This window comes from Otolemur garnettii, unplaced genomic scaffold, assembly GCF_000181295.1.
Source record: "Otolemur garnettii isolate 467f Iridium unplaced genomic scaffold, OtoGar3 scaffold00022, whole genome shotgun sequence".
In the NCBI taxonomy this organism is placed as follows: Eukaryota; Metazoa; Chordata; class Mammalia; order Primates; family Galagidae; genus Otolemur; species Otolemur garnettii.
The window spans coordinates 14540896-14565400 of NW_003852417.1; the positions used below are offsets into that span (position 1 = coordinate 14540896).

The window sequence follows — 24505 nt, forward strand, 5'->3', positions numbered from 1 at the left end:
CGCCGCCTCGATGAGAGCCGCGTCGCACCGCGCATAGCCGCACAGGCTGACAGGCAGGACTGACTTCCCTCTCCTGGGCATCCTCCCTGGGCTGCCGGGAGGCGGCGGCGGCGGAGGAGGAGGAGGAAGAAAAGGGAGAGAAGGCGGAGAGCAGGAACGCGAGGAGGTGGACCTGGATCCGTTTCTCCCAGCCAGGACCCGAGCGGCCCCAGCTACCACCACCCGCCGGCGCGGTCCCCTATCCATCAGCCCTCCTGCGCCCACCCGCGACCCCGTGCTCTCTGCGCGTCGGGCCGGAGCCGGAGCGGCGCAGCCGGAGGTAAGAGCCGGGCCGGGCTGGGGCGCCTAGATTGCGGAGCCGGAGACCCAGGGTTCTGGCGGCTGCGCGGGGCCGGACCGGGCATGGGAGCGGGGCCCAGAACCCGGAACGCTGGGCTAGGCTCCGGCGGCGGCGGCAGTGGCAGGAGCCTCCCGCGTCTGGATTCGCAGGCTGCAGGAGCCCTTGCGCCTGCGCTGCTCCATGGGGAAAAAGGGGGGAAAAACTTCCTGCCCCCGGGTGTGTATGCACTGGGGCTGCCTGGGGCCACGGTTGCGGTGATCGGAGGTGCTGGAAGTGAATGTGACCCCCAGCCGGGGCAGCTCCCCTGCTGGGCCCGGCGTTGCGCGCCCCTCTCCGGGCCACCTTTCCCTGAATCGCCCAGGGTTGGGGCCAGTCTAGGGCCCAGAGGCACTGGAGGGCTGGCCGCCGGGGGCGGCTGAGCTCCCTGCCCTTTGCGGAGGTGCGCACCTCTGTGCACTGAAGCCAGTTTGGGGTTTCTGCCCCCTCGCACCCGCAGATGCCGCATTTGGGGGCCAGGTATCTTCACTCAATCCCAAGTAACTTTCAAGGTAGAGGAGCTTGAAAACCGTCGGGAGGGAACCCGCATAAACGTTGTTGGGACTACCCCCCACTTCCCTTAACACCTTGTGGGTGCCAGGAAGTGGGGGGAGGAGAAAGGAGAGCTTACAGGGATGGCGAAGGGGCGAGGAGCTGGTGTCGGGTGGGGAGGAGTTGTTTATGTATGGGATAGTGTGGGCCAGGAGCTGTGTAGTGTGGGAGTGTGAACGCGCGCCCCGATTGCCGCGGGGGTGCGAGGTGGCCGAAGGCTCACGTCCCGGTCTCCGTGGCCTGGAGCAGGCTGAGAGCGCTGGGGTTATCTGCGGTCGCGGCGCGTGTGCCCGCGTTGGGCAGCGTCGGCCCTGGGCCCGGAGGGAGGGGCGTGCTCGCCTGGGGCCGGAGCTCGGAGCCGAGATCCCGGGTAGGTCGGAGGCGGCTCCCGGGGCAGGTCGCCTCTGTGTTGGCTAGGGAAGGCGGAGACACGCTGCCTGCCTGCGGCCAGCCGTCTCGGAGAAGGGGGTGGCCGCAAAGCGCGAGTCTCGGATGCCTGGGTCTGCCCGCTGAGAAGCCAGTTGTCGTCCCTGGGAGCTGGAACCGAACGGCCGACGTGGTCACTTGTCAGGTCCTCCTGCGGATCCCCAGGGATGCGTATGGGTGAGGAGCTGCCGCCGCCGCTGCCATCCCTGCCGCTCTGCAAACCTTCTCCTCCCTCCCTGCCGTGCTTGCGCCGCTGCGCGCCCCGGGCGAATCGTGGACGCAGGTATTTATGTAGCATTAGGCGAGACCTCGGCGTTGGAGGGACCAGACCGCTGAGGGCGCCGAGCTGCTGCCGCCTGCGAAACTTCCTACTTGGTCAGCTCAGGGACAGCCCGGCTCCACTGCTGCAGACTCCAGCCTCTCATCGGCCGAGCAACGCTGGGATTCGGACTCCTAGTGCAGTGACAGATCTGTCCTGGTTACAGCTGTGTTTATCCTAGTTTCCGTCTCTTTAAAGTCATCGGTCTAGTCATTACAGAGTTTTTTCCCTTGCGATGTGGTCTTATCGCTAACCCTGCCTTGGGAGGGCAGATTTAAGGAATTATTTCATTTTAGGATGAATGACAGCAGATTTAATTAGCCCACCTCATTTCTGGTTTTTTAATTATGGGGAGGAGGAACAGAGCTAACTTTTTAATTGGGGAGGGGGTGATGAACAGTTTTATAGACGTTCATCCTGACACTTAGAGAAAACATGTCCAGCAAAGACAGGTGACTACTTTAAGGGCTGGTTGGCGTCCATGTGTCTGATCAGTCACATAGTCTGGTGCTTATACAGGTAGGGAGCTGTGTGCTGCTGATGGATAGTTTCCGTCCCATACGTGGTTCTGGAATACACTTGATTTATCACCCTGCTATAAATCAGAGAATTACTAGCACATGTGCCCTTAAACTCTATATGAATTTAATGGCGTTTAAATTGGTTTATGGGCTGATGCATTTAACTAATTTTAATAACTTTTCTGCACAAACATCAAACCATATTTGACTATGATTAAGAAAAACATTTTTTTCCGTTCAGTCTGTCCATTTCCAGTGCGGTAACAGAAATTTACAGGTCTCCAACTTTTCATTTGCAAGCAACAATCCAAACGGAATACCTAGAGTTTTACTGAAATAAAATATCCTATGGTAGCCATGGTAACAAATAGATTAAGGGTTATTGGTTTTCATCTGTGTGTGATGGGGGGTGGGGACCTAGTGCTGTGTCTTTTTAATTATGTTTCTAATGAGTAGTGGTCATACTTCAAGTACTCAGTGTGGGAGATAAGTGAGACTGAGAATTCAGTTTTCGGAGAGGTTTATTGTGACAAAGACTAGAAGAGCCCAAGAGAATGACTTCTGCTTAACTGTAGCTCCTCGTACCCAGAAAGCAAATGGATAAAAACCTTTTTTGTTTTTCAAGTAGATGGGAATTGAGGCAATCCCTTTAAGAATGGAAAATGTATTTTGCTTATAAGGTATTACCAAAGGAACCTTTAAATCCAGCCTGTTTTCTAGGACTAGAGATATTAGAACTGTCGATGTTGGTGTGGATTGAGTGTCACCGTTGTTATCAACACCTGTCAGTCTAACGGAGGCATATCATTAGTCTATTCAAAATTGCTTATTTCAATATTCATGCATTTCCATGGTGATCCATTCGTTTTGTTTACTTAGTCAACCTTATAAATCCTTGGCATCAATTTCAGTTGTGCCATCTTTTTATTTCTTTCATTTATCAATTGATTTCACTGCAAATCATTCTCAGTCTTAGGCATTTCTTTTTTTTTTTTTTCCTGCTAGTTTGCAAAAGTTTATACTTTTCCCAGGTACACACAGACATAAATGGGTTGATTTTGTTTAATCAACTCAGATAACAGCGCTGATGTTAATGTAGCTTTTTAGCATCGTGTGTGTGTGTGTGTGTGTGTGTGTGCGCGCACGCGCGCACGCACATGGGTTATTTTTTTTTCCTTCCAGCAGGCTTACTGTAAAGAATTCTCACTTTTTGGCCTGGAGACATTAATTCGGTCTAGCAGAATTGACTAAAGTTTTTTCTTCCTTCCTTCTTTCCTTCTTTTTTTCCCCCTAGCCCCCACAAGGATTCTTTGGGTCTTCGTCTATATCTGGCCTGGAGAGACATTGAGACTGTGTATTAGACCATACCCATCTTCCTAGGATCTTTTCTTTTCTAGTAGTGGCCAATACCAGAAGGTTCCGGAACATCAGAGCATTTTCCCAATACAATATACATTTAGTCATGGCATATAGTGCCCCTAGGATCATGGTAACATTGCAAGTCCACTGAACAGACAGTTTTACTTAAATTCGAGTGATGATTTTGCTTACCCGCTTTTAACTTTGCTTTCTAATGATGCAGTCCCATGCTAATCACAACCCTGTATATTTCAGAAATATCAAGGCAAGCATTAGCACGCTACTGACTTATTAGGATCAGGCAAAGTAATTGGAACATTTAAGTTCAAAGTCAGATGAAGAAATGGAATTATAACCAACCTTGTGATTCTATAATCAGTCAACTAAGTGCCTACTTGCGGGTAGGGGGAGGAAGTAACATCATGAATAAGCAGTCAAGCCCTTGGCTGTAGTGAATGTGGATAAACCAAGGCAGTTAGTGTACAAGAGGACCAGAGAACAAGAAATACGTTGGGGACGGGTAAACCATGTGTCCCCCCACTGTGCTGAGCACACATAGGTACAGATACTTAGAAAGTGGTAAAATATTTGTAGTTTATGCAAAAAATAGACATTTGTTATTACTCAAGAAATCTAGGGTCACCTCTTTATGTGCTAAAAATTAGTTAGCATAATCCCTGGAAAGTACTTTCTTTCGAAGTAAATTTTACCGTAGAAAATGATCTTAACAATTTTGGTTAAGAAGGAAAAGTGTGTTGGAATGCCTCCCCTGCACCTGGGATCAAAAATTCTGAGATCAGGACCACTCTGAAAGCAGACTCCGTGGTCCTTCCTCCAGCAGCTCCACACGTACTCTCCTAGCGTCCAAGGTCAGAAAGGCAGTCTGGACTTTCTTAAAGGAAACCACTTGAAATGAGAAAGCTGAAACTGCGAATTAAGATGAGGCAAGTTGAGCACTTGCTAGAAGTAGCAACAAGAGTTCTTTGCTAAATGAACTTCATTGTGTGGGGGCATTTCTACCTGTAGGGTGGGAAGGGGAGGATTGCTCATTTTCTGTGAAAGAGGGTATCTGCGTGAAAACCAAATAGTTCAGAGACTAAACTCTGATGACCCAGAAGGCAGGAAAAAAAATAACCCAGCATGGTTATGGTAGGGGATCCAGTTTGGGCAAAGAAGAAGACAGGCCCCAGGACATTTAGAGACTATCCGTGGCCCCAGTGGTGTCTGTTTTTATAATTTATATACAGATTTTTGAAATTTTAAAATCATGGACCATTTTAAGGATATACATACACATACATATAAACAAATATATATATAAATGTGTATTCTACCACTTTCTACTCTTTAAATTGTGGTTTTAAAAAACACATTATAAAATTTATCACCTTTACCATTTTTAAGTGTACAGTGTTGATAGTAGTAATTAATAGTTATTTAATTGTTGTGCATCAGATCTCTAGAACTTTTTCATCTGGCAGAAGTGAAACTCTGTAGCTGCTAAACACCACCGACCCACTCCCGCCTTCCCTGGCCCTCAGTACCACCACTCCACTCTCTTTTTCTAACATTTGACATCGTTTAGATCCCTCGTGCAGGTGGAATCATACAGTATTTATCGTTCTGTAACTGGTTTGTTACACTTAGTATAATGTCTTCAAGGTTCATCACATATTATCACCTGTGACAAGATTCCCTTTCTTTTTAAGGCTGAATAATATTCCATTGTGTGTATATACCAGATTTTGTTTATCCATTCATCTATTGATGTAAATTTCAGTTGCCTCCATGGTTCAGCTCTTGGGAATAATGCTGCTAGGAACGTGAGTGTGCTCGTCTCCAAGATCCTGCTCTCAGGATCTTGAATGTATCTTTGGGATGTATACCCAGAAGTGGGGTTGCCGTTCCATGGCTTTTAATACTAACAGATCACATAGGTCTTCTGTTGAAGAGACTTGATGAGACTGCAGTCAAACAGAATACCATCCAATAAAGGATGCAGTTGATGTTACTGACATTTGTTCTTCCTTTTCTTTGTGTGCATTTCCTCCCGAGTCTCCGATCTCTTTTTAATGCTTTGCTTTGGGGGCTTGCCTGAGTTGCTGCAATATTGCAGAGCAGTTGGAAACTCGGGCTTCGTGTCTGAGTCGAAACCCAGTCTCTGGTACCTACTAGCTGTGTGACCTTGGAAAGAGCCTCCATCTCACCAAGCCTCGAATTTCTTTTATTAAAATGGAGGGAACAATAGTGGCTACCTTAGGATGGTCGGGAGGGTGAAAAGAGGTAAGCCTGGCAAACCTGGTCACAGTGGCCTAGGGAAGTGTCCCCAAAAGGAGAGCTTAGACAAAGCAGCAACCCCGAGAGATCTCAGAAATGCAAAGACACCTATCCTGTTAAATTTCAATCATAGACGTGTTAATGGTATATCAGAGTGTATATGCGCATGTATTGTATTCTGAGTCTCCTTACGAGTACTTACTCTGAAAAGCATAAGAGATTTGCATCACAATTCCATGAGTTAAAAATAACCTTGCGATGATTTGATGTATGAACTTCTAATTCCATTTTTGGTATCATAATTTTAGAGTTGATGTAGATTTTAGAGGTCAGCTCATCTACCTATTATTCAATCAGCAAACCTTTATCAAGCCCCAATAATATAATAATAATAATAGCTTCCAGTTATGGCTGCCCACTGTATCTCAGTACTTTACATATATTATCTCTAATCCTCATATCAGTGCTTCGAGGGAGGGATTATCCACAATTTACAAATGAAGATGAAGCTCAGAGATCGGCTGGCCCAAGGCCACAAACCTAGCCGCGTTGCGCTGCTGGGTTTGAACACAGACCCATGAGCTATCAGTCTATCTTTTCCACACACATGCAGGCGTGTGCGTGCCTGTTTGAGTTTCCAGTGGCACATGCACCACTTCTCACTGCCTGCTCTGTGCCAGGTACTGCTTTATCTGTGCTAATTAACATTTTATATAAGAATAATTCTATTAGAAGGAATGTGAGCTTAAATAAGAATAGTAATCAGGTCTGCTCTGATCAACATTCATTGCTCTTTTTGGATTTGCCCACCTGCTTCCATTCACTCTGGCTTCTGGAAGGCTAATGAGAAAAACTTTGAGATGCTCGAGCTGCATCTGCTTCCCTTTTGAGCAAGCGAAGTAAATAACTAGCAAATCAAAGAGTAAAAACAATGTAGGAAGGGTCAAGGATCCATCCGGAACCATTAAAGGCTGACCTAGACCTGTTCATTTTTGCATGCCAGATCCTAGCACATGCCCAGCACAAAACTCTTTTGCAAAAATGCTTGCCTGGAAAATTTTATGCCCAGAGACGGTGTCACGTAACAGACATCAAAACCGACTTTCGGGATCTTATTTTCACTCAGTGGCTGTGTAGTTACATTTTCGTGGTTTGTCATTGTGTGGGATTTTTGATGCCATATGCGGACATACATCTATTAAATATGCTTGTTGATGAATTCTAACTAATCTGGATGGACTCTTCTAGGGTTTCTGACTTGAGACTTTGAAGACTAATTTTCCCTTGGAGCTTCATCCTTCCAGTGATAACTTGAATCTATCTGGTGCTCTTGAGAGTCCACACACAGTCTGTCCTTCATAACATGCTTAACTTGCAAAATGTGGTCCCCACTCCAATTTTTAAATTTGTGGTAGCTCACAAAAGCGTTATTTTTAGGAAAAGTAAAGCACCTAGAAATCACAGAGACAGTTATGGAAGGGCAATAACACTGTATTTTCCAGCTTCTGTTCTATTTTTACCCTTTATATTAGTTTTTTTTTTTTAGAGATAGGCGTGAATAGAGCCTTGAGCACACACCACAAAAGTGCGTTTGCTCCCTGTTTTAACTCTTCCAACCCCCATTCAGGCAAGGAGTGACTTCTCAGTGTGAGGAAGGTTCAGTGTCAGGGCCTTTGGGGTAAAGGGACCTCCCAGGAAGTGCTGGGGGTTATCCTGGTATTGGCATGGGCCACTCACTGCTGCCTGTCTGTCCAGCTCTGCTGCCTCCCCTTCTGTCCTCCTGCTTCTACCCCAAAGTCGGAGTCTGGCCTAAGGCTTCCTTTTTCTTAAAGCAAAGCTCTCAGAAGCAGGTTAAGAGGTAGGGCGGTGAAGGAAGACCACACAGGAGGACTCTGTATCTGCTTTGTGAAAAGCAAATGCCAGTGGAAGACTTAGGCCAGATTGGAGACATTAACAATTACCAGAAGGTACTGGTTTTCCTTTTGGTCATTTGGTAACACTGAGAAGCGGCAAGGAACAAATGGGTGAAACTTGGATTTAAAAAAAAAAAAAATTTACCTTCTTTTTTCAAATCTTCCAGTTTTAAGCATTTGCTTTTTAGATCAAAACTGCAGCTGAATTTAGCCTCCCGAGGAACTTTAATGACATACATTCAGCTCCTGGAGCTTCTAAATGAGTATAGATCCAATAACTGTTTACTTAAAAGCCACAATGGAAAGAGCACTTCCTCCCCGGTGGCATCTCATCTGTTGCTCACTGTGTCTCATCAGTGGCTTTGCTCCCATTTTGCAGATGAGTTAGAGACTCAAAGCGTTTGCCCAAAGTCAGATCGACCACCGTGGGTGCCAGGCCATGGTGGGTACAGATGGGTTAAGAGGGCAAGCAAGCCTGTCTCCCTGACAACTGCCCACCCCTGCGGGAGGTCAACATTCCCTTTCATATAACACAAATCTCTGGTTAGAGTAACAGAACAGCCATGTGTTCAGCCACATTGTTCACTGGTGATCACAGTTGGCATGATGAATTGAAGTCCAGCTAATTTTCTTTTAAGATAGAAAATAAATTCAAAGGAATAGAGAATAGTATGATTTCAAGTATCTTCACACTTAAACTCACTGCCCTCACCTAGGTAAACAGAACGACAGCTCAATTCTGAGTTGACTTCCAAGGCTCAGGCCTAACTGACTCCTTTTCTTTGTAATCAGAGGGTTTCCTGGGTACACTGACCTGAATACGTGAAGACTGAATATTTGAGGATTAAGAGAGTTCTTATCTGCGAAGTGCCCTGGACGGTGCCAGGCAGAAGCCTAATCACAGCAACATTAGATTTCTGGACTCATCTTGAGGATTGTTGTCCTTGAAGGCAAGGAATGACTTTGTCTCTTAGCCTTGGATGTGGCACGTGTCAGCGTTCACTGCGTGGATACTCGGAGCTCAATGAGGTGCAGTCAGGTGACAGGAGGAGGAGACAGGACCCTGACCAGGAGGGAGCCCAGTATAACCAGGAAGCTGATGGACCAGTGGTCCAGTCCAGAAATTTCCTGGGATATTCTGAGAGACAGTCCAGGGCAGAGAGTACCTGTCATGGATGCTGCTGTGGTCATGACCCTGTGGGTCCACTCGGTTCTGCCTGACCATCTGTGCGGGACACTGCTGCTGTTGTCCTGGCCCTCCAAGATAGCACAGAAAAGTAGAAAATGGGGCTGCTGCAGGCACAGTCGCACACTGGTGCCAGTCCACAAACTGTGACCAGTCTGTGCATGGTAAGTTGGGACTGAGGATTTAGAAACCCCTATGGCACCTATGGGCTGTCATCTTGGCAGCTAAGACCGTGATCCATGGGCTCTCTCACTGACCAAGGGACAGCCCAGTTGGGGCAATGGTAGACCCACACGGGAGTTACCAGGAGAGTCAGCATGGTGTGAGCTGTAGTCTGGCCATGTATGTTAGGACTATATTTTAATTCTTAATGGATTGGAATTGGAAACAAAAAACCTAAAACCTGGTCCTTCACCACTGATAGGTCTAGGGAACTGCATGGAAAACACCTAGACACGCTTGTCTTGTCAAAGCATATGCAGTGATTTTACACTCGGGTCAGGAATCTCTCATCAGGGAGGCCAACTTTGCCACCTTTGGGATAACAGTGGGCTGAATCCTCTCCAGCCCAGGGTGCTCACTTCAGCAAGGGGTAGCTGCCTGCTCTGTCCTGCCCAGAACATGATGGGTGGCCCTAAGGAGGTCTCCTTAGCCTTCATGTGCATCTTCAGTCCCACTCCCCAGAGCTGAGTGAGGTCTTTGGGGTCTAGCTCAGGAGCCTCGGACCCACCTATGTACATCCTGAGGCCATTTTGTTGTAATATTGCATCATCTTGACCTCTTGAGACCTGGACAGGTTATCTGGCCATTGAATGAGCTTATTTTGAATGAGGTCTTTTGCTTTTGTAATAGCCCATTCAGGTGATGTGAAGAAAAAATAAGATGACCTTGCTGTGAAATCTAGGACCACAGAATCTGGAAGTGTTAAGTGCCACATTTGTAAGCGGGGCTGGTTAGACCGGGAGGCTGCGTGCAGCGTGCATGTCTGGCCTGTCCTCCTAGCGAAGAGCCTGCTATGAGTGGAGTGCTGTAATCTATTCGGTTCATGCTGTTCCAACCAGCTTTAATCATCAAAACTTGAATAATATTCAAACTGCAAAAGGAACATATTTCTTGCTGAAGCCTGGATGTGCCAAAGGGAAGCGCCAGAGCGTCTCCATCGACCAATCTCTGGCAACACATTGTAAAAAAAAGAAGCACCTGGATCGCTTCGTGTGATGTGGGGAAACTGCCTGTTCCTACAATGAAACGGCACTAAGATTTAAAATTTCCTCTCTTCTCCCCAGAGGAGAAAAATGATTTTCACGGAAACCATGTTTTGTAGAAATGGCCTTCCTCCCCCGCTATAAAGTCACCACCCTCACTTGTGACCCAGAGGGAGGCTTCCTCCTGGCCCTAGCCATCAGACAAGGCCTGCTCTGGCTCCTGGGTGGAGGACTTCCTGTTGGGAGGGGACAGGGACTGTGAGACCTGGAAGACACCGGCAGCTGGGACGGAGAAGGTCACAGGCAGCATGGAGAGCCTTGCCAGCAAAGCAGCTCATGCCGCCACCTTGCTGGGATAAAGACGTGCAAACCACCGTCCTGTGGCAAGGGCTGCAGCCTGAGTTCTGGATGAGGGCTGTGTGGATGGCCCTGCTGCTCCTCATCTCCCTGTGCGATCTCCGTCACATCCCTGAGTGACAAGGGCATTCCAGGGCTGCAGCCCTGCTCAGGCTCCCGCCTGGGGATTTAAGGCTTCCCTCCTTGATTCTGTAAAAACCACAAAAAGCCCATTTTTGTCCGTGTGGCCTCCTGGGGGAGGCTGCAGGGGTGGGGCGTGCACTCACTGGACTGCGAAGTCCCCGTTCGGCAGCCCTGTCTGCTGTTTTTATTTCTGCTCTGCCTCCCAGAATGTCTGGTCTCCAGAAATAGTTTTTGATAGTTCGAATAGACACCTGGGCCAGGTATAGTCTCCCTGGTCCCAGAGAAAGGGGGAAGCAGTTGCCATCTGGCCCTTACTCCTGTGCTGGGTGTGACCATTGGGCCACTGGGGTTGGGGGAGATAGAGGGATAGAGGATGTGGAATTGTTGTCTGGAGACTGAGCAAACGTGGCACTGGGGAGGGTGGGACCTGGTGCTCAGGCCTGTATGGTTACAATTAAAACTTAGTTTTAAACTAGAACTAATTAATTTACAATTAAAATTCAACGACAAACAACCCAATCTTAAAAATGGGCAAAACGCTTCTGTAACCAGTCCACCATGAAGACATACCAATGGCCAATAAGCATGTGGAAAGATGCTCGCCAGAGAAGTGCAGGGCAAAACCTCGGTGAGATACCACTCCACAGCCCTGAGGATGACCATTATACTCGTAAAACAACAGCAGAAAATAACAAGCCCTGGTGAGGATGTGGAGACACCGGAACCCTTGATCATGTAAAATGATACCCGCTCTGGGGTGAACATGGAGGACCCTCAAAAAATGAAATGTAGAATTGCCATATGATCCAGCAATTCTACTTCGAGCATATACCTAGTCATACAGCAGGGTCGCTCCTAGCAGTGGTATTCACAGCAGCCAGAAGGTGAAGCAACTCATATGTTCATCAGTGAGAATGGATAAGCAAGGCACAGCAGGCACCCGCCACAGGCTGTCACTCAGCCTTGAAAAGGCAGGGAGCTCTGGCATAGGCTGGAGCCCTGATGGACCTCAAAACTACGATGCTAAGAGAAATAAAGCAGTCACAGGAGAAGGACAAATACTGTGTAGGATTCCACTTATATGAGATAAACAAGAGTGGTCAAATTCACAGAGGTCCTAGAAGAATGGTAGTTGCCGGGGCTGGAGGAGGGGAGTTTTATTTAATGGGTAAAGAGTTTTGTTTTTGGAAGGTGAAAATGCTCTGGTGATGGGTGATGGAGATGGTTGCACAACAGTATGGTTGCACTTAAATGCCACTAAACTGTATGTTTAAAAGGGGTGAGAGGCCAGGCGAGGAGGCCCACGCCTGTAATCCTCGCATTCTGGGAGGCCGTGGCAGGTGGATTGTCTGAGCTCAGAAGCTCTCGCTTTTGCTCCCAGCTATTCGGGAGGCTGAGGCAAGAGAATCACTTGAGCCCAAGAGTTGGAGGTTGCTGTGAGCTATGACGCTACAGCGCCCTCCTGAAGGGGTCAGAGTGAGACTCTGAAAAAATAAAAATAAAATAAAATAAATAAAAGTGGTTAGAATGGTAAATTTTCTGGTATATTTTATCACAATAAAAAAAGATTTTCAAATATATTCACTTAATAAATTCTTTTAAAAATTCACTTGGTGGGGAAAGACTGTGCTTACAATTTAGCAACTTTAATAGGGCACTTGCTATGTATCCCTGTCTGTGCTGGGCATTGTGCTGCATTTATTTACTCTAGCTATCTTTATTTTATATGACATGTAGTTTCAGTAACTGTATATACTCACATAACCATCATCTAAATAACAAGAAAATCTTTCACCCCAGAAAGTCCATTGCTGCCCCTTCTAGTCAACTCTCTCTCCTGCCCAGCCCTTTTCAAAGTCAGACACCATGAATTTTTGTCTGGTCTCAACTTCCTTGTAGACAGAGACAGTGTACACTCTTGTGCGGCCAGGTAGCTTCACTCCCATTTGCTCACGGCCAATGCGTGTCCCAAGAGCTGACCCTCCCTTGCTAAGTCCTATTCCATGGCACCCACCTCACTTTGTGTGTCCATTCCCCCATGATGGACACTGGATGGCGCCGTGGTCTAGAGATAGCAGCAGTGGGTGGGCAGTCAGCTAGCCAGTGGGGAGTGTCCCCGCAGGGTGGGGTCACCACACTTCCAGTTCTCAGTGCTGGGGGTTTTCCTGTTTGATCAGCAGCCTCCCCAGAGGTGAATGGTCTCCAGGCAGTGGCATCTGGTTGCTTTACGCTAAAAATGTGACATCTAGCAGACCAGATCCTGTGCTAAGAAAATTTCTCCCCTGGAGGCCGTCACACGGGAGGCTGGGTGTCCATCAGGAGGCTGTGTGGTGACTCAGTGCTGGGTACGGGTGTCAGCACTGGTCTTCACAGAGTGGCCTCTCTGAGCTATGGCAGGGGGACCTGTAGACCCTACCAGACACTAGCGGGGAAGGGGTTGGGAGGGGACAGGGCACACGTGGCCAGGCCCTGACTCGGCTTCCTCCTGTCTGCGTGAGCCTCAGGCTCCTTCAGTTGCCCCAACCACGTTAAGGCCTTTAGTCTGGTACGAAGCACGAGAGCTTCCTTCTCTACAATGCTTTTGCCTCCTCTGCTGTGACCCATTCTCAGAGAGCATATGGTCTCTGAATCCAGCTCTGAGGTCAGTGTCCCCCACTGCCACCTTGCTGGGCAGTGTCTCATCTCATGACACAATGAGGCCTAATGCTTAAGCTTCGTGCTTTTGTTGCCAGCTATATCTTGCCTCTAACCCCTAGTGGGACCACCTGGAAACGGTGTGGTTATAGGAGCTTGGCTGCCTCGTCTGACAGTGCTAATAAAATCTTTGTGGCCCCATGTCTGGCTGTAATAAGTCTGCTCTAAGGAGGTGGGTGGGAGGAGGATTCCTGCCTTCCAGGAACGTGGGCAAAATTCAACTTGTGAAAGCTGAATTTAGCTGAGGTTAGTCTCCCCTCTCTCTACATTCCTGGGCAGTGCCTCAACTCACGAGGTGGACAGTAGTCCAGAGTATGTGGGTGACAACTTTAACAGTTGCTCACTGGTAGAGGTCATGGCAACACAGTAGGGGGCTGATCAGGGCGGGCTATGGTCACTGGAAACTCCCAAGGAGCAGAGAATTTGGGGCCCCTCTGAAAGCGAAAGGATGTATAATGGGTTCCCTCCCTCTTCTGTGGGCCCCCAAAGTGCTCCAGCTATCAGTCTCCCCTCACCTGAGAGAGACCCAGCTTGGGTTTGCACCTGTGATTTCTAAAGGACTTGTAACTCACGGGAGCCATGGGGCTGTGTGGTCCCCATAGAGGGTGAAGCCCATCTCAGCTAGACAGGGCCTGCAGAGTCCTGCCTGACCACAGGGGACAAGGGACAGAGGACCAGGGACAGTAGAAAAGTGACTGCTCTTTAAGAGAGTTGCCTCCCTAAAGTGTCAGGAGGGCCAGGAAGGCACATTGCTGAACAGAGGGACTATTTGCTGGTTTAAAGGAGCCTCTGTCTGGCACGCCGACATCACCCTTAGTTCCCCTCTCCCCTCTTCCTTCTCGGAGCCTCTTTGCCGGTTCAGATCCTTCCTGTCCTTATGGCTTCCCAGGGAACAGTCTCTGAGCCCACAGGGATCGCCTGATGCAGGTTCTCCATGTAACTGCTTCTCAGCCGTGTGGGAGTCTCCAGCTTACCTGCCCGGGTGCTCCCAAGGGGGCTGATTACCTCACCTCTTGTTTATATTCCTTTGTTGGTTTTCCCCTTAAAGATCTAGATCAATGTTGGGCACATTTTATACTTTGGACAAGTGAAGGGCAGAGAAAGGGACACTATATCCAAGACTTGCCAGTCAGAGGCAGAGCGGGAACTGGGATCCCAACAACCTGGGACAGCAGCTCCCTAGAGGGGCATGAGGAGGGGTGGGAGTTAAGTCTGGGTGAGGGGTCATCTCCTAAGAACCCAGGGCTGTTTCATACTGCCCCCGGTGGAAAAATACAGACTCTTTGGAACTGTCTCCTTTTCTCCCTCGGTGTTGACTTTTGTCAAATTGAAAGAGGGATGATTTCCTAAAATGTATGACTCGATAAAGGATCCCTTCACCAGGGCGTGAAATGACTGTGCATCTGCATCTGAGCCGGGGAAGATAAACTTTGCTCCATTTTTGCCACTCACCAGATTAGAATCTTTCCAGGACACTAACCTAGTGTGTGTTTCTCTAAGTCCTTGGCCTTGGGGTCCCTGGTGAAAGCCCAGGCTGTGTTTGGCTCCCTGATTCCCCCTCCCTCTTCTCCGACCCCTGGCTGCTCTGCTCAGCTGTGACCCGCACAGCCTGGCTTGTCTTGGGGAGAACCTGTCTCAGACGTGTAACTGGGCGCTGCACGAAAAGTGGGCATGAAAACCTCTCCTGGCTTTTTGTTGATGAGAAAGCAGTAGGAAAAATAAAAAAAAAAAAAAAACCACTTCTTTAGAGATTTGAGATTAAAGATTCTAAAGGATTTCATCATAAATTTGGTTATTTCACAGGATAGTTTTTAATTAAGAAGGAAACCTTATTAATTAAAGGGACATAACCATGTATATACTACAACGTCAAGTGTATAAAAATAGAGAACAGATAAACAAAAGGCTGAATCTAGGCCACAGTATTAACAGTGGTCATCTTTCTACTTTAAAATTTTCCAGCTTTGTAAATAAACAGCATATTTTCCATATTAGGAAAATATTAAAATTTACCTAACAAGGAAAGAAATTTAACTGTAATACCCGTAAGATTAATTTTGCCACCCACCCCCGGCCCTCCACTGAGCAATATGTGTTTGTGAACCTGCCGACATGAATACTACTGAAAACGGGAAAAGGCCAGGCCATACTATAGAAGAAATTTTTAAGCAACCAGTTTTTAAAAGAGGAAAAGGAACAAAATCGTTTCTTATACTCTCATACAAAAATGTCCCTCATAATGAACCTCAGACTCACCTTTAAGAAATAATCCTCTCAGAATTCTGTTCCTTCCTAGGGCGGCTGTAAGAACCCAGAGTTGGGGGCTTTTTAAAGGTAGCTAAGGCAGCCTTCCAACCTTAAAAGCTTACCTTGTTGAATGCCACGCCGGCATTCTCAAATAACTGTGCCCCCAAGTGGTCACATGTACCTGTAAATTACATGCAGCAGAAAGGTTGCAGTTAACCAGATCTTGGATTGCAGAGTTTGCAATTTACTAATAATGATGAAAATAATAATACAGAGGAGAAAAGAAATGAGAAAGGGGAGGGAGAAAGCCAGAGAGAGAGAGAGTGTGTATGTGTGTGTGTGTGTACATATGTGTGTGCATGTGCGTGCTTGTGTGTGTATGTGTGTTTGCATGGAGAGCAAAAGATGGGAAGAATTTCCCAATGTTTACTGTCCCTATGCCCCTCCCAGAAAGGAGGGGTGTGCGGGCTGTGTGTGTGCGTCTCCATTTGCAGGGAGGGTCTGGTCAGTAGAGGTAGGGAGATGGCTATGGACAGAGCCCTCCCAAGAATTTGGAGACTTTGCATTCTCTTTCTGGGGAACAATCCTCAATGCCGTTGGCTGCTTGCTTCTCTGCAGCTCTGCTTCTATGATAGTCTCCTTGGCAGACTGCCAGAGGCTGTAAGTGTACAGAGAATTGTGTTTTAATAGAAGGCTTTACCTCTGATACAGATTTAAAATGAGGAAGAAACTTTCTGTTCCTCAGCCAGAGCGAAATGCATTTTGCTTCTTGTGAAATGCTGGTGATTACAAGCTCATCTTACATAATTTTATTATTTTCAATTGCTGCCCGTCAATCTCAGGTGATGGTTTCCTGGGAGCAGAAAGGAGTCAGATTCTGGGTGATGATTAAAAAAAAAAAAAGCCACCCCATCATTAGCAAATCTTACAGAAGTTTAGAAAGGAGAATAATTATCCCTGTGATGATGCCGTTTAAGATCATCAGAACTTTCATTGCTAAGTTAGGCACGCAGAAGTGAATTGAGGACTATTTCACGGCCTCACACAAAATGTATTTTCGCTTTAACAAAGCAGCGATGTTTGAGATTTGGAAAAAGAAAAACCTTTAAATCTAGTGAAGAAATGCTCTTGAGTAACCACATTTTCAGAAATCTGTGACATGATCGAGGTGGTCTACCGTCACGCCCACAAGAGGGCATTTTCTCATCAACTACTGTAAAAAGCGATTTGTTTTCTAAAGGGAAGCTGAGAGGCCTGGGGGAAGGAGAGCGTTACAGGCCGACGGCGCAGGAGCAGGGAGTGGAGAGCTGCTTGCAATTGAGTTGTATGTTTGCTTCCACTTAATACCGTCCTGCACGCCTGCGAGCCAGCACCACCGGCCAGGAATCTGCCCTCTGTGTTTACACATTTTTGAATGTCTTATTCCCAGAATGACCGGGAACCAAAGGAATCCTTCACAGGAGTTTTCTCCAGACACCAAGTGCCACATGCTAACACGCGACCGACCCCATCAGTGACTTCGGTATGAAATTTGATTTTTCTCCTATTTTAAGGCAGCTTCTCTAGGTCCAAGTTTCTTCCTTTGTTTATTTGACACATGTTTATTGAGTCTGTGTCAGCATTGAGCCAGACTGAAACCCTGATCTCATGAAACATACGCTCTTCATAGGAAGACTTGGCATTAAAAGGGGGAACAAATACTGGAATATAATTTAAATAATTCTAAGTGTTGTGAGGAAAAGTCATTGGGATAAGGAAGAGGGTGGCTATTTTGGATTGGGGAGCCGTGTGTGATTCTCTGATGAGTAACAAATAATATTTTAATTTTCTTCCATTAAGACCAACATTATTTGGGTTGCAATGGTATTCAATCTTTTAAACTCCCTCCTTCCCTCAAAAACAGTTAGTTTCAATGTTTGTTATTGCACTGACCATGACACTGGTGAAAACGGAAGCAACACGTGGTTGCCGGTTTGTTAAATAATATTTAAATATACCAGCTACTCTTTTTACCCCAGCATTTCACAAATAAAGGCTATAAATTTCCTTTATACCCTCTTGATCCCAAAGGGTATAAAGGAAAATATCCAAGAATATAAAGCAGTTTATTAGAGTTTTGGGAAATTTGCGGCATTGGAGTTTCACACTTTTGGTGGATTGCTTAAGACATCATCTGTGCTTTCCCCAACCGTGAGGACCAGGCCACCCAAGGTGATGTCATCTCTGTGGGCACCAGTTCTGCAACCCTGACCAGCCTACAACCCCAACCTACAAGACCCAAGAGTGGAAGGTGGTCTGTTCCCCACCCTAGGATACTTGATGGGGAGTTCAGCCCAAGAGCTATGAAGCTGTTAGAGAGCCAAGTGAGAGTTTCTGAAGCCCAGAGTCAAAGCTTTACTTTGAATGCTTGTTTGGGGAGGTCAAGCAGTATGGGCAGGGCAAATCAAGGAGCGCTTCATGGGGGCGATGAGCCTTGAACTTGACCTTTAAGGACAAGTAGGTATAAGGAAAAAGGTCATGAGATCATAACAGATTATGTGTTCATTTTATAAAGTTAATGTGGAACATTTTTTGTTAATAAAAGAAACATCCAGGGCCGCACCTGTGGCTCAAAGAAATAAGGAGCAGGCACCATATGCCAGAAGTGGTGAGTTCAAACCCAGCCCTGGCCAAAAACTGCAAAAAAAAATTCCATTGTGTGAAATTTTCAGGCATAACAAAGTAATAATCTCTAATAAATATATGGTCTAAAGGCGACTTAGTATTTTATCATATTTTCTTCTAGTCTTATTTCACATTTTTGTAATAATCAAGACCGTGTTGTACATGAAATTTGTCACCTTGCTTTTTTACTTCCTGTAGAATTATCTCATGTCATTGAAAATTATTCTTTTAAACACCACTTTTGGATAGCTTCGTAGTATTCCATCATGCCTGCATGCTATTATTCAGCCATTCTCACCAAATACATGTTTTTTTCTACTCCTACACTCCGGTAGATATTCTTGTATATCATTTTTGTTCACAATTTTGATATCAGATCTGCCAACGCTCAGCTCTGAGGATAATACTGGGTCTGTTACATCATCCACACAGCCTCTATCTGTACATGTCAAGTAGAAATAGTAGTACCAACCGCATGGGGCAGTTGAGACAGATATATGCAATCATGTTTGGACACAGTTCTAGAAATGGAATTACCAAGGTTTGATCATTTTAATCTTATATAACGTTTCAATAATAAAAGAATGTTCTTTATGGAAATTTTTAACAAAAAGAAAAACCATGCATAATCTCGTCACTCAGAGATTAAAAAGAAACAATTAACTTTTTAGAATCTATTATTTGTCACTTTTAGCAGAACTGAGATCATACTATATATATCATTTTCTCTCCTGCTTTTTTCCCTCTGAAGCTCGTGTTGTTTTTCTCGTTATTACTTATTCAGAGACATAATCTTAAAAGACAATATTTCATTATAGTCTTCCGTTATATTAATGTGTCATATTATATTTAACTAATTTTCAGTTGTTGGATGTTTGGCTAATTCGGTTATTTGCTGCTATAAACAGCATTGCAATAAGATGGTGCTGAACACATACCTGGACATTTGGGATTATTTCTTTGGAATTAATTCCTGGCATTGCTGTTACCAAGCCAGAGGTAGAGACATATTGTCTGTATCATCACATTTCCCCCTGAAAGGCTGTCCTCTTTTATCCTGTTCTACTCTCCCATCAATAGTGTGTGGACACCCATTTTATCCCATTCCTACCTAATATAATGTATGTGGTATTTTTAAATCTCAGTCTGTTGGGTAGGTGAATAATGGTATCCCGTGGTCTCAATTTGTGTTTCCTTGATTACCAGTGGGCAGGAGCATTTGTTTCTCTGTTTATTGATATTCCTGTCCTTTGCCCGTTCTTCTATCTATATTTATCTTTTTTCTTATTGATTGGTAAGCACTCTTTATGCATAACAGGATATTAACCTTTTGGTGTAAGTTGGAGATATTTTTCCCCGTTTGTCATTTGTCTTTTAAATTCATTTATGGTTTCTTGGTTGTATAGAAGCCTTGAATTTGCTTGTCCTATTCATCAGCTTTTTTCACTTTGATGTCTTGTCTTGTTTTTATGCTTAGAAAAATCCTTACCCCACCTGGCTTTAGATATCTCTTCATTTGCGTGTTCTCCTGCTTGTTTCATGATCCATTTTGCAGATTCAACTTTTTATCCATTTCTCTCAGTTTGTTATATGATAGGAAAGCATTTTGTCTTTTGCTTAATAGTTATCTAATTCTTCCCCTTCTTTTTAGTGAACGATCTTTCTTTCTCTCCCCCTGCCCTCCATTTGAAATGCTACCTCTCCTATACTAAATTCTTGTGTAGGGTAGGGAGTATTTACAGGCTGATTATTCTCTTTTCATCTTGATCTAGTGACATATACCTCATTGTTTTAGTTACAGAAACTTTGATTACATTTTGTGTTTAAAATCTGATAGTACAGGTCATCTCCATTATTATTATTTTCTAAAATAGTATTGGCTACTTACCTCTGGTATATCTGGTAGCCCAGATAAATGCTAGAATCATTTTTACCAAGCTAAAAAAAATACCATTGAGGTTTTTTTAACAGATCTGTATGAATTTGGTGATACCCATAAATTGATTTATGAAAAATTGACATCCTGACTACAATATTAAGTCTTCTCATTCAGGACCGTGCGGTTCCGTTTACCATCTTCCTCTCTCCGTGTTTATTCTAGTTTACTTTCATATCTCTCTGTAAACATTTGTGGTTTTCTTCCTATGAGCTCTGTGCCATTCTTAGAAATTTCATTCCTAGATGTTACACACGGATAGGGGGAGATCTCTCTGTCCCTTTGTATTTTCTAATGAGTTATTACTGGCAGATAGGGAAGCTGTTAGTTTGTGTGCATTTATTATACTTAGGCACTTATCTGCCTAAGTGACTGAACTTTCTTTTGGGTGGAACATTTTTAAGGCTTTTGACCATGTTGCCTATTTCACTGAACGATTATATGGATGCTCAGTAGCGTCTGGGAGAGCGTATAGCATCATTTTAATAATTTTTACTAATTTTTGAAGAAAAATGGCATCTCGTTGCATCTGACATGCCATTTTAATGAGACGTTGTTCTGACTGTAACCGAGTTGCGGTAATGGCATTTGTTTGGGGCACGCAGTCTTAGCGTGCAGTAACACAGGCACGTAAGCCTCTCCTCGACAGCTGTGGGGGCTCCAAGGTGCTGAAGGGAGCAATTTTCAGATAGGAGTTGGGGGTTCACAGGTCTGCCTTGCAGGAGAGTGACAGAGGCTAATATGAAGAATGGTTTGGGAGCCAGTTCTAGACAGAAGTCCCAGACTGACTGGGTAGAGCCTGCTGTTGTTGATGTTAGGTTTAGTTTCACCCAGATGTACTTTCACAGCCAGACAAACTTGAGAGTGTGAAGAAACAATGAGACATCACTTGCCCCGTGTTGATCCCCGGAGGACACTCAGCATCTCCATTCGCAGCGCAAAGATAACCCCGTGAAGTGAGCAAAGAAGAAGACGGCCAACCAGAAGGAGGACTGTGATACCCCAGCGCTTCCCTCTCAGCATCTGTAGGGAGCTCACATACAAATTGAGGCCTCTATCAGTGTGGGGAAAGAAAGGGTTTCTCCTACCCTGATTCTCCCGAGCATATGGCAGGAGGTGGGGGCGGAATCTCCCCACGTCCCCACACAGACGGCTTGTGAATGTTCCGATGGTGTGCGTTTCCTCCGTTGGACGAACAACTCATCTTTTACTCTTTGCTTTTTATGCCAGTTTGGGAAGGTTGTTTTTCTCCCACTTGAAAATCTTCCTCGGAAGGAATATGTTGCCATCAGCAATTCCTCTGTGTTGTAACTATCTCCTGGGAAGCCAGACTGTAAGGCAGTGAGTCTTCCCTCAAAAAAACCCAAGCCCATTATTCACGGCTCAACAAATATCCGAGTGCCTTCTGCGTGCCAGGCATTGTACTTGGTGTTGGAACTTGGTAGCAAGCAAAAACACGGCTGGTTCTTCCCCACAAGGGGTTGACAGTCTAGTGGGGGAGACAGATATTTATCAGAGAGTGCAAACAGCACTAAGAGCCTGGAAGGAAGGCAGTCTGTGCTGCCTCACCTCCTCTCAGACTCCAGGAGTAGATGGCAGATCTGAGATTTAAAGGAATTGTTAACCTCAGGATTTAAAGGGAAGGAGAGCTGGGGAGGGGGCGGGGGGATAGGTTCCAGGTGGAAGGGGCAGATATTTAGGAGAGAGTGTGGCATATTCAAGGAAAGGCAAGAAGGCTGGGGAGGCCGGGACTGAGGAAGCCAGGGGTGGGGTACGCGGTCAGGAGGAGATCAGAGAATTAGAGGGAGAGACCATGCTGGGTCTGGACACCATAGAAAGAATATTTATTGCAAGAGCCCTGTCTGCCTGATGGTTTTTAAGTAAGGAATGGCAATTTGCAAAAATGGCTTTGACTACTATCTAGGAACCTACTGAGGAGTACTAAGGAAAAAGTGGGGTGCAGCTGGGAGAGGACTGCAGGGGTCCAGGCGAGAGTTGATGGCAGCAGCTGGGACTGAGGGAATGGTGCAGACTGAGAGGCCAGTGCCTGGGAGGTATCTGAACGGCCCAGGGCAGGCCTGGGCGGTGGGTTGAGGCTGGGAAGTAAAGAACAGGGGTGTCTCATGGGGTTTAAGGGTGTCTGGTTTGAGGAGCTGGAGGGATGAGATGCTGTTTGTTGATGGTGCTGGAACCTGGGAGAGGTCAGGTGTGCTGGAGAAGGTCACATTTTGGCTGTGAGGGCCCCTGAGACATGGCCCTGGTGGCCGATAGGCAGTTAGAGGTGCAGGTTGGGCTCTGTCACAGAGGAGAGATGAGGGCCAGCGGTGCAGATTTCGAGGAATCATTCTTGAAATCATCCACTTTAGATTCAGGAAGAAGGATCTTAGTGGTAAGGGATAGGCGGGCAGTCCCTAGTCCTCTTGGGACTTCTTCCCAATTTTTGCTGTGACCACACGCTTGCTTCCAAAGGTGGTGCTTTCCCAGGTGTGGAGGAGGGCGATTACTGTGTGCCACCCCCATCTGTGCTGGCTGAGTCAGGCTGGAGGTAATAAAAGGGACATAAACATGGGGAAACCACATGTTCAATGATCCTATCTATAAATTCTTGCTCACTTTCCACCCTTCGGGCTGAGTCTCTGAGCACAGAAGTGGAGTCAGGAGGTGTCTCCTGTTTCTTCCCTCCCCTGTCCCAAGCCCATCTCTCATTCCTGAAAAATAGGCCTTAAATTACATTGCCCAATCATTTACTTACATGGGTCAAGAATTAAATTGTTTGCTTGAATTTGGGATTATTGTATATGTAATAAATACTTCCTGAACACCTGCTATGAGCCAGGCACAGTGGCATGGATTAAGATGTGAATTATAATGTTGATGTGACAAATGCTGACAGAGGGGGGACCAAATTTGATAGGCCAGGCGAGGAAAGGGCTAGTGTGTGTGACCTGTAGCAAAGGTCAAGGGCATTTGGGGCAGAAGAAACTGAAGACTCAGAGAGGGGTGTGCAGTGGTTCCTGCGCCCGGAGAATATTATACATTTGCTGGAAAGGTGTGTGTGTGTGTGTGGTGGGGGTACGATGGAGGGGCCGGGAAGTGGGTCATGGGAGAGGGGGTGTGACCGCTGAGCCGCCATGGTGGCATCGTCCGGTAATGCAGGACTCCTCCTTTTGTGTGTGCCAGAAGAGTTTTCTCAGCCTCGTCCTTTCCTGCTATCAGGAGATGAGAGGAGACAAAAATATCCTTATTCTTCTTGCCTTGGAAAATGAAAGCTTGGATTGGAATCCTCGCGGGTACTCCTGGTTCTGCCTTCTCTGCTTCCCGGATGTGGGAATGGTGGTTCCCAACATCAACAGTGTTGAACAATGGGCTCTGAGGGCTTCCGTGGATAGTTTTAGCAGAGCAAAGATAAGTTTCTAAGCTGAGTCACTCAGGCCCTGTGCACAGACCCAGTCTGATAACTAATAAACCTTCTGGAGAAGGCAAAATTTTAGTCATGGAAGTTTTCTGACTCACATTCTCATTGGAATGACTTTTGGTTCCCTTTCGGGAGCCCTCACTTCCAGGGTCCTTAGAAAACATGACAGACCTCTGACGCCTGGGGTGCCATAGCGTTGTCCAGTGGCCAGATCACACCTAGATCTGCTCAGAGGTTGCCAATAGTTGAGGAATTTCAGAAAAATGATTCCACACTGTTAGTCTGGATTCAGGTCCCAGCAGTATTTGGGATTGCTGGACCAGGCCTTTTGTCAGCTTCTACTGAGTGCCCAGCCCAGCTGGTTTTAGGCACTGGGGACAGAGAAGGGTGAGAAGGAGGGTCAGGAAGTGTGGTGGCGATATGGCAAATGGAGATCAGCCCACTGGCTGCAGGGCTTCAAGCCTGACCAGTGTATCTCAATAGGCCAATGGTGCTACATGGCCTGAATTGCTCTCCCAGGCTGGGGAGAGGCAGGAGGACTGAGCATTACTGTCTGGAGGTAAAGAAAGCCTGGGACCCCCAAGGCTGGGGACAGAGCTATGAGAATTAAAGGGAGTGGAGATTACTATGGACCAGAGGCATCTGGAAAGGTTTTTCAATCACCTGGGCCTAGACACAAGCATTTCCCAGGTTCTTGCAGGAGTTTATCGTCCTACATTTAGTAGCTGGAGAAGGTGCTAGGGACCAGGCTGGGACCAGGCTAGGACCAGGCTAGGACCAGGGTGTGGAGCACATGCCCAGCTCTCTTCTGTTCAGGGGTCAAAGGCAATGCTGCAGGAATCCTCTGCCAGATCAGATGACCCTGGCCAGGGGTCCACGTGATGCCCTGAGGATCACTTACGTCCTCTCTAAGCAGCCCGCAGCTCGAGTGCCCT

At 46.4% G+C, this 24505-nt stretch overlaps 1 protein-coding gene across 1 annotated transcript in view; it reads left to right on the top strand.

The window, feature by feature from the left end:
• The window catches only part of KLHL29 (kelch like family member 29), a 292829-nt gene continuing 268324 nt past the window's right edge, over window positions 1–24505 (top strand). Inside the window, exon 1 of the mRNA XM_003787428.2 lies at window positions 1–319. The gene's annotated coding sequence lies outside the window, so the exon portion shown is untranslated. The remainder of the gene's footprint in view (window positions 320–24505) is intronic.